The sequence below is a fragment of the Peromyscus maniculatus genome, chromosome 16 (genome assembly GCF_049852395.1).
Source record: "Peromyscus maniculatus bairdii isolate BWxNUB_F1_BW_parent chromosome 16, HU_Pman_BW_mat_3.1, whole genome shotgun sequence".
NCBI classification, from domain to species: domain Eukaryota; kingdom Metazoa; phylum Chordata; class Mammalia; order Rodentia; family Cricetidae; genus Peromyscus; species Peromyscus maniculatus.
The window spans coordinates 42,042,567-42,052,592 of NC_134867.1; the positions used below are offsets into that span (position 1 = coordinate 42,042,567).

Below are 10,026 nucleotides of genomic sequence, written 5' to 3' on the forward strand. Positions count from 1 at the left end.
ACCTGGCTCGACTTCGCTCTCTAGCTGTCTCCACGGCAGCCATATTGCACTTTTGAGCATGGCCAGCAACCTCCTGTGTGGTCTTTTTCACTTTCTGGTTGCTCTGTCTCGAAAGTTCTTCCTCTCAAGTTCCTATAGGGAGGGAGAGTGCCCTTCTCTTGGCTGCTGATATTCAAGTTACTGTAGCAGCAGCTCCCCTGGCCACCCCCTCAACACCTCCCACGTCCTTTCCTCCAGCCCAGCTTTGTGTCCTGGTTGTTTGATTTTGCTCTTTAGGGAAAAAAAAAATTACTGCACCTTTTACTCCGTCGCTTTGTTTGTTCTGTGTTCTCTAGTCAGTGTGTTCCGTCAGGACAGCCATTTTTGTCAGGGTTACCTTCCTCCTTTATCCTAGTCCCTCCGTTGAATCTTCCAGAAATATCTGCTGATTGAGTAGTGACAGTCCCAAGATAGTGTTCCCCACGATAATCACCTCTTAATGTCCCTTTTCCTTTGATGTCTTTCATCTGAAATTTCAGTGGTTTCCAACCTTCCTAATGCTGTGACCCTTTACGACAGTTCCTCATGTTGTGGTGACCCCCCCCCCCAACCATAAAATTATTTTTGTTGCTACTTCATAGCTGTAATTTTGCTGCTGTCATGAATCACAAAGTAAATATCTAATATACAAGATATCTGATGTGTGACCCCTGTGGTGGTTGTGACCCACAGGTTGAGAACCACTGATCTATTTCTTCTAGAATTTGCATTTTCAGCTGCTGAATCAAGACTTCTGTGGGAGACCAGCGAGAATTTCAGCTGTCTTCTCAATAAGAAGCTCCATTTTGGGGCGCCCAGGAATGTCCTGTCTTAAACCCACAGGAAGTCATTCTCTGATGCTGATGAGACAGCACAAGATGAGGATGAGTGACGACGGACCAGTGTGTGGTTAAGGCGAGCTTGTTTACAGGGAGCACCAGAAAGTGTATTACCACGACCCCAAGACAAGTGTCCATCTCTTCATTGACTTAGACGGCAATAAGGACACATGTGGGTGCGGGCTGGAATGAGGAGGAGAGCCACTCAGCACCATGGGGTACAGCTCGCCTCGGCATCTATGCACATCCGCTCGTTTTCCTCCGGGGGTTCACTTAACCAACTTCCGCTGCTGACTCATAATTTGTTTCCTGTTCAGTTTGCAAGGGCCATCGTCTGTCTCGGGGCTTCCTTTTGAGTCAGTTCCCATTCTCTAAACTTCTGAATGGTTCAGCCTCTCTCAAAAACTGGACCAGCATTGATTTCCCATGGGGGAAGGGTCCACAGAGTGATCTAGCTAGTGCACATGCCATATTTATCCGGTGTGGTCAAGCTTTGCAGAACGTCTTGCAAACTGAAACATGCTCCACAAGCTGTGAGCAGGGCAGGTGTGTGTGGGTCATCTCCCCAATTGACTTCTTCAGGCAAACTAGTTCCAGTTCATTTATATTATGGTTTATCTAATCCATAGAACCTCACGTTGACATTGCAGAGAACTCTGGGACATAACACTGATTTAAAATTCCTATCTTCATAGTGGTACACACCTTTAAATCCTAGCACTCAAGAGGCAAAGTCAAGAAGATCTCTGTGAGTTCAAAGCCAACCTGATTTACAAAGCAAGCTTTCGGACAGCCAGGATGACGCAGAGAGACCCTGTCTCAACAAACAAACAAAAAAGGTTAATTTAAAATACACTGAAATTCCCATCCTTGGTTGCCATGTCCTAGTGCCAAATGGTGCACACACAGTGTTAACACTTGAGTATAACTTTGTTCTCAGAAACCCATGAGCAAAGATCATCGTAGCAGGCTCTTTCAGCTTCCTTTATGATGGACAGAAGCAACATCTTGAGCTGTATATCGGTACTTTTCATTCTTGTTCCAGTTCGGAACCACATTTTATAAAATACCTTGCTTTGTGCATTATTGTTGCACTAAATGAAGAGTTCTATTAAATTGCCTTATTTTTAATGTGGAGGGATTTTTGTTTTAAGATTGGATCTTACTTTAAGAAAATTCTAGAAAGATGGCTCAGCTGTAAATAACACTGGATGCTCTTCCAGGAGACTTGGGCTTGTTCCCAGCCCTAACATGGGAATTTATAACCATCTGTAACTCTGGTTCCAAGGTATCCGATGCCCTCTTCTAGCCTATGTGGGCACCAGGCATAGATGTGGTACCCAGACATACATGCAGGCAAAACACATGAACACATAAAAATAAAATAAAACTCTAAATTAAACTAATATGCCAGTATTTTCCAAAGTCAGCTGATACTACTTCAATCAGATGGCATAGAGAAAATTCTGGAATATCCATAATAGGGACGAACCATCTCTCAGGAAACAATGTCTCAAGGTGTGGGGCTCTGAGCTTTGGTATGCTGAGAGTTTGAACTGAAGGACCTTGGAAGGCCTTAGGAGCCATCTCAGAGAGAGACTTCACTGACCTTCTGTCTTCCCATCTGTCACTCTTATTGTCTCCTGAAGCAAATCACAGTAACAGGAACTCCTGTGCCCAAGCCAGGTCATTGAAAGGAGAACTCCTTTTCCCCCAAGCAACTCCTAAAGCCTAAAAACATTACCTTAGCCTTCCTCTACATTCAGGTACAACGGCTGGCCATAAAGAAATTCTCAAACATGCTCTGTGCACATACATACAAGCAGGCAAAACACTCATTTTATCATGTAGATAAAATAACATTTTAAAGAATTGATTTCGCAGGGGGGCGGCAGCGGCGGTGGGGGGGGGGGGTGCGGCGGCGGCGGCGCCTTTAATCCCAGCACTGGGGAGGCAGAGCCAGACGGATCTCTGTGAGTTCAAGGCCAGCCTGGTCTACAGAGCGAGATCCAGGACAGGCACCAAAACTACACGGAGAAACCCTGTCTCGAAAAACCAAAAAAAAAAAAAAAAAAAAAATTGATTCATTTAATCTGTTATGTTTTTAGTCATCTCTATTCGGCTGTGGAGTATTGGCTGTTCCTCTGCTGGAGACAACCCATGGCTTCTGTTGTCATGTTATAACAAACATGAAAAGGCACATGGAAAAGAGAACTGTGCACACACCTGGCATCCGTCAGTCACATGCCGTTTTCATTCCGAACACGTTTTTGTAACCAGAAGATACAATTAATTCATACTATTTGCTTTTACGACACCGTGTTTGGGTCCTACCGCTCTTAAAAGCACTGAGTTTTTCACAATGGGAACTAAAATGTGTTTCCTTTAAGAGGACAACAGGTTGAGCCCAACTGCAAAAATTATATTTACTTCGTAAATCAATTCTGTGGTTGGAGATGAAGACAGTTTACTAACAGCAAGACTCACTTCCTCCTTCAAGGGGTGTTGGTTCTAGGCATGCTTACAACCACAGTTTCTCCCATGTGCAAACACCCAGAGCCAAATAATTGGAGGTTCACTCGTCAAATATTTTGTCTTGCAGTTATAGAACATAATTGTTTTCTTAAAGCATAGATTGTTTTCTTAAAACAAAGCGAAACAAAACAAGACTTCCCTAAACTCTATGCTGCATGATTCTTGAAGCCAGTAATACCTTCCATTTCATGAGAGGAAGAAAAACAAATGCTTTTGGCAGTTGAAAACCAGGGTGGAATTTCCTCTGCCCGGTGCTGATGTGGGGTTACCACAGCAGTCCCCTACTCCAGCTGACCAGCCTGGGTTTATGTCTTATGGGTGAGGGATAACGCTTCCTTTGCTACTAGAGCCTTGGCTTGTGTCCCATCTTCTTGTGGCCTTACCCACCCTGTGGTGGCCCTGCTCTGTGGAATGGCCCCTGCCATGGAAAGGCTACGTGTCCCAGGGCTGATCCATCATGTTTGTGTATTTGCCTTGTTTTCCCAGACATGTAAATTGCATGAATGACGAGGCAGTAGATACCCTGTTCATGCTTGCGTACAAAGCCCTAACACAGCACAGGGCTCAGTAACTACTGCCGGCCAATGAGAGGGAACAGCACGGATTAGAAGCAAGCAGCCAGTTTGTTTTTTTTAAGGATCAGTTCTGCGTACACATATATTAGTCTTTAATTCAGTAGTTGACAAAGAAAGCCGGAGGACAACTTCTTCACAATCTCTCCTCTTCTCTGCCCTACTTTGGGCTGCATTTGAATTTCCTGGCAGTTTAAGCAGGTGTTCCTTTCTGTGTCAGGCTTCAGGTGCCTTCCCCTCGCTCCAAGCTGCAGCCATGGTAGATTTTTCAGTTCCTCAATACAGCAGGCTTTCTTGACTCTTCACACCGCATTTCTCCCAGCTTGAAATGTTCTGTCCTGGCCTCCGTGATGCGGCGCACTTACCGTTCTTTTGGAGGCGGGGACAGATGCTGTAGCCTCAGAATTGAACTCTCTGATACCCTCATCTAAACGATCTCCCGTGTGTCCCACGCGTGTTCTGCGTTTGAATTCCGCATGGTGCTCATCACTTTAATGACCCGTTTCTCTAACGCTCTTGTGTCTGGTTTGATGCCTTGCTCTTGCTTGTCTAGGAATAGGGCTGGCGTTTCAGTGCCTCGTAGCTGGCAGATACTCAGTGTGCAGCTGTTGAAAGAATGAATAAATGATATTGATCTTTATCATATGATAAAGAATATTCTCTCCCTCCCTCCTTCCCTCCCTCCCTCCTTCTTTCCCTCTGTCCCTCCCTCCTAGCTCTATGTATATTAAAATGTTGAACTACTCTATAAAGGAAAATCTTTGTTTTCAATGGCAGTATGGATAAAATGCTAATCAAGCAATGAATGAATTGCAACAAATTTTAAGCATCGGTGTCAAGGCAGAGTGTGAAATTTGATTTCAGGTTACCCCACTATTTAGTTGGAAAGTCTGTTTTTAGGGGAAAGCTTCAACCATAGCTTCATGGTTTGTGAGCCTCCTTTATACTTTCTATTCCAATATTTCTCTTGGCTTTAGTATAAAAAAATCAACATACCATTCTTTCTATTTCAATTTAACTATACCTTGATTTCCAAATAAACTTTGAAACCATGTTCACACTGCTAATCCATTTTTCAGACATCAGACAAAGCAGTTGATAGAAAGGTTAAAGGGAAGGTTAGAATGATGAGACCAGCCAAACCTAGCATTCTATCAATAGTAGTTTAATATACAAATATTCCTAATAGACAAGGTCAAAAGGAAATGTAAGGATTTTAGAAGTCCCTTAGATATTATAAAGAAGCATTGGTATTCAGCCAGGAGGGGGCGGAGGGAATGCCATTCTTAGCATTGTGCTCTAAGAAAGAGGTGTGCCCCTAATAAGAATTCCTTGCATAGAACGAAACACAAGAACAAACAACACAAGGGATAGTACTTTAAATACTATTTTGTAGAGATTTCAAAAAAAAGTCTGTAGCTGGCCGTTTCCTATGGTAGATTGTAAGAGGAGAATATGAATTTTTTTGTAAAGGCATTTCAGCAAGGAGCTAAGGGAAATGTGCATGTATGTTGCTTTCTGCTGGAGCAATCCAAGGGAAGCAATGTTTATCAAGAAAAGAGGAAAGTAGAGGCCAACATGTTCTTTTCAAAGATCACTCATATGTAGCCCTCTAAAATCAGGCAGGTAGATTCCCTCTGTCTCCCTTCCCGTTTTTTTTTTTTTTTTTTTTTTTTTTTTTTTTTATCATGCTATAATTAGATTATGGAATTCATGTGCAAAATTTACCCTCACCTGCAGGGTAAAGTAAAATGTGACTTTGGATTTTTTTTTATCTTGTCCACTGGATGGGAAACATATTTCGGCATATGCCATACTTCATTTATATAGTTGATCCTGGGCTAGTTTTCTGACCCTGGTTAGGTTGTAAATTCAGCTGTTTTCTAACTATACTCAGGGGTGATTATGCAATGATTTAAAAGTGGCAGATAATCTTTTGTTGGAGTATTCATAGAAGGTAGTGTTTGGCTTCCTGTCACCCATTCAGTATGCCTGTAATAGAAACTGAGGTGCATTCCATTCTCCATTTGCTTCAGAGATTTTCCAGTGAAGGAAAAATCTGAGTCAAGGAGATGTGTGCTAGCTTCCAGAGGAAAATGTTGTCTTCCCAGCTCCTTATGAAGCCTCATGGGATAGAGGGCCCAAAGTTGTATCTTGTCTTGCTACCAAGATAAGCCAAAAACAGTTACAAGCTGTACAATATACAATAAAGAGAGAATGGGTAGGAGACAGCTTTTTAACCTTGAGTCAGGCATGTGCAAAAAGCAGTCTTTCACTTAGCTCAATTTGGGTTCAATTTTTCTTATAGCCAAAAACATTAACTAAAATATCCTCCTTCTCCTCCTCAGAAGGCTCAAATATGAAGAGAAACCTAGGCCTGAAGTCTGCCTCACACTTTCAGAGCCCCAAACCTCACTATAATAGTGCCCCCTTGCCCATGGCTTCAGGTACCCAGGATCAACTGCAATCTGAAAATGTTTTTCGTCATGGAGAGGGAGGGATGGGTGATGGGAGTGAGTGAGGGGGAGAGAGAGAGAGAGAGAGAGAGAGAGAGAGAGAGAGAGAGAGAGAGAGAGAGAGAGAGAGAGAGAGTTATTACGGTTGTTCTGTTTTACTCTTAGTTGTTTCCATTCATCTCTTACTGTGCCTAATTTATAAGTTAAACCTTATCATTGGTCTCCATGTAGGGAAGAAACAGTGTCATGGGGCTTAGAGTGCTGTTGGCAGCTTCAAGCATTCACTAGATGTTTCACGTGTCTCTCCCACAGATGAGGTAGGAGTGTTGTGTATGCTTTACACACTCATGTTGAAAGGGCTAAACTGTGTCCAACTTCTAAAACACTATAAAGGAAATTCTGTTGGAATTCCACTGTTACCCATTTTAATTCTGTCAGAATGGAATAGAATTCAAAGATTGGCTTCTACACCGAAGTACTGCATGTGGAAAGACAGCTGGGAAACCTGTTTAATGAACATCTACATGATTGATATTTATCAAATTACTTCAATAGACTAGAAAGAAAAAGGGTTCCCTAGTCAGGTTGTGTTTGGATTTTTCTTCTGCTATATCAAATTGAAGAACCAGAGCTTGAATCTGAAATCCATCCTCTATTCTCAAAGGATGAGAAGACTTGTGACCTGGGGGACACTAGTTAGCTTCTCAGCAGAAGATTGCTTGCACACTAACCCCATCTGAGGAGACTGTTACTAAGGTACCAATGAGATGGAATGGATGACGACAACCAAAGCTTTGCCTCTTGGGTTGTTCCTACATGTTCTTCTAAACAAGTGATTTTAGGACAGTTTCGAAAGGGTGCCATAAGGGAAAACATTGTCTCTTAGGTCCCTGTCCCTCTGGAAGTGACTGAATGGACACCAGCATTTAGCTCTAAATATTTATACATACACTGAATTGTTGAACAAGAAGATTCCTTGGAGCTGTAGAATGAACAGAGATTTCGGTAAAGTTCAGAACAGCCTAAGTAGGCTGGAATTGAATTGTGTGATCTCTTTCTTGGGCAACTGTGTTCCCAAATTCACACTCATTGATCCTGTTAACTATAGTCAAGATCTTTCATCTTCTTTTTAAATATTAAATCTTTAAGTTTAGTACATGTCAATATAACTACAAAACCATTAGGTATGTATATAATTTATAAGTTACAAATACATTTGTCAGCATTTTAAGTTGTATTTTTTCCCTTTCAGATGAATGTGTTTCTTTTAAAAATGTGGTTGTGAAGAATTATTGAATTAGATGAATGTGATTCTTCATGAATAAAGGAGAATGTGGTGGTTTGACCCTCCCAGGCTCATATGTTTAAATGCTTAGTTACTGGGGAGTGCCACCACTTGGGAAAGATTAGGAGGTGTGTCCTTGTTAGAGTAGGTGTGGCCTTGTTGAAGAAAGTGTGACACTGTGGATAGGCTTTGAGGTTTCAAAAGCCCAAGCCAGGCCCAGTGTCTCTCTCTCTTCCTGCTGCCTGTGGATCCAGAGGTAGAATCCAGATGCTCAGCTCCATTTTTTTTTTTCAGAGCTGAGGACCGAACCCAGGGCATTGTGCTTGCTAGGCAAGCGCTCTACCACTGAGCTAAATCCCCAACCCTGCTCAGCTCCTTCTTTAGCACCGTGTCTTCCTGTGTGCCACCATGTTTCCTGCCATGCTGATGTCAGGGTGGACAGACTGTAAGAGCTTGAGGTGGTGGGCGACACCTAGGAAACAGTGTCTAGACGCAGCAGGATTGCTGTGTGCGTGACCTCTGACACGGTAAGCCAGCTTCAATTAAATGCTTTCCTCTATAAGGGATTCCATGGTTATGGTGTCTCTTCACAGCAATAGAGCATTGACTGAGATAGAGACAGTATCATTTAGGATTTTCTTTTTTATTGCTCACACCTTCTTGAAAACATCAAACTCTCTGTCTTTGTACTGGATGTTCCTTTTGATTCATTGAAACCATCTAGTAACAGACCTAGTTGTAAGCAGTTTGATACTGTGTTCAAACAATGGCACAAGGTCTAATCCTAAGCTTTGCTCTATGGCTTGCATCATTCTCAGTGGTATTTTTATGTTTTGCAAGGGAAGAATCACTTTCTACAGTTTCCTGACAATTCTTAAGTTGTATATGTGCTCTTTCTCTAGATCAGGTTAATGTGTTCATCCTATTCTTCCAACCAATCATTGGGACTAGGGCCTAGGAGTGTGGAAGATGCTGCTAAAATGAACTTCTGAGCTCCTTAGGGCTTACTACAAAGTCAAGTGGATTCAGTCTTCGCAAAGTACAAGGACTAGAACAAGAGTTGTTTACCCATTGCAAAATCTGGATCCTGTTGAGACACTGGCCAAAGGGTTCCCATGCAACCCCTCAAGCTTCACAGGCTACTGGCAAGGCTCTTAGTTACTCTCTACAACCTGATGGGAAGGCCCTGTTGCTGAAGACAACAGTTACTCATGTCACTGAAGTCAGGCTGGTGCCTAACTAGAAGCTTCACCCCTACTGATTAGATTCATGGTACTGGAAGATACTCTGCACACGACCCGAGGAGAAAGGCAGTCATCAATATCACCCAACTACAAACCCTGTGACATAAAACAGAGATTTGCCTATATGATACACTGGAACAATAGCAGCGTAAAGGCCATAGGAATAACCAACCACGGGTTAAAATTGTATTTAAGCAGGGTATTGGTGGTGCACGCCTTTAATTGCAGCACTCAGAAGGCAGAGGCAGGGGAATCTCTGTGAGTTTGAAGCCAGCCTGGTCTACAGCGTGAGTTCCAGGACAGCCAGGGCTACACAGAGAAGCGCTGTCTTAAAAAAACAAAAACAAAAACAAAATTGTATTTAAGTCTTACCTGTAAAATGGAGGTCATATCTTGCCTAAAGAGGCCAGGAACCTGAGAGTAGATGATAGGTCGTGGGCCTAGGGGAAAACCTAGTGTTCTTATTCTGTTAAAGAAACAGCAATAAAATGATTCCTAATGACACTCTGCTATAACCATAAATTAGTCCCTTGCTCAATCCTTACTAGAGAAGTTTCATCTTGCAGTAGATGGGAATTCACACAGAGGCTCGCAACTGGACAATGTGCAGAGAATGAGAGACTTTGGCGCACTCAGTCCTACGTGACGTCTTCATCAAAGTCTTCCCCTCAAGGCTCAAGGGGGCTCTGTGGAAGAAGGGGGGACAGACTGTAAGGGCTTGAGGTGGTGGACGACACCTAGGAGACAGTGTCCTCCAGACGTAGCAGGACTGCTGTGTGCACGACGTCATAGAGACTGTGGCTGCAGACACAAGGCCCGCACAGGGTCAAGTCAGACCCGAGAGGGGGAAGTGGACATGGGGTCCCACCCTTAGCCAAGCGTCTATCTGCAACTGACACCCCCTAACAAAGGGAAAACCAGTCTTCTCCAGTGGACTGTCACTGGGTATATCAACCACACTCCAGGCAGGCCCCATGCCCAGTAGTTGGCCAGCACAAAAGGACCTGAATGGTATTTCTGTGGACCTTTTCTTTTGCTTTGCTTTGTTTGGGCTTTTTTTTTTTTTTTCCTTATTGG

At 43.0% G+C, this 10,026-nt stretch overlaps 1 long non-coding RNA gene across 1 annotated transcript; it reads right to left on the reverse strand.

Moving 5' to 3' along the window:
* Positions 1 to 3,551: 3,551 nt before the first annotated feature.
* LOC121823124 (uncharacterized) lies at positions 3,552 to 9,668 on the reverse strand. Its single transcript, XR_006064452.2, has 2 exons — positions 9,322 to 9,668; positions 3,552 to 4,569 (listed from the first exon to the last, which is right to left on the reverse strand). It is a non-coding gene; the product is annotated as an uncharacterized LOC121823124 (long non-coding RNA).
* Positions 9,669 to 10,026: the final 358 nt, after the last annotated feature.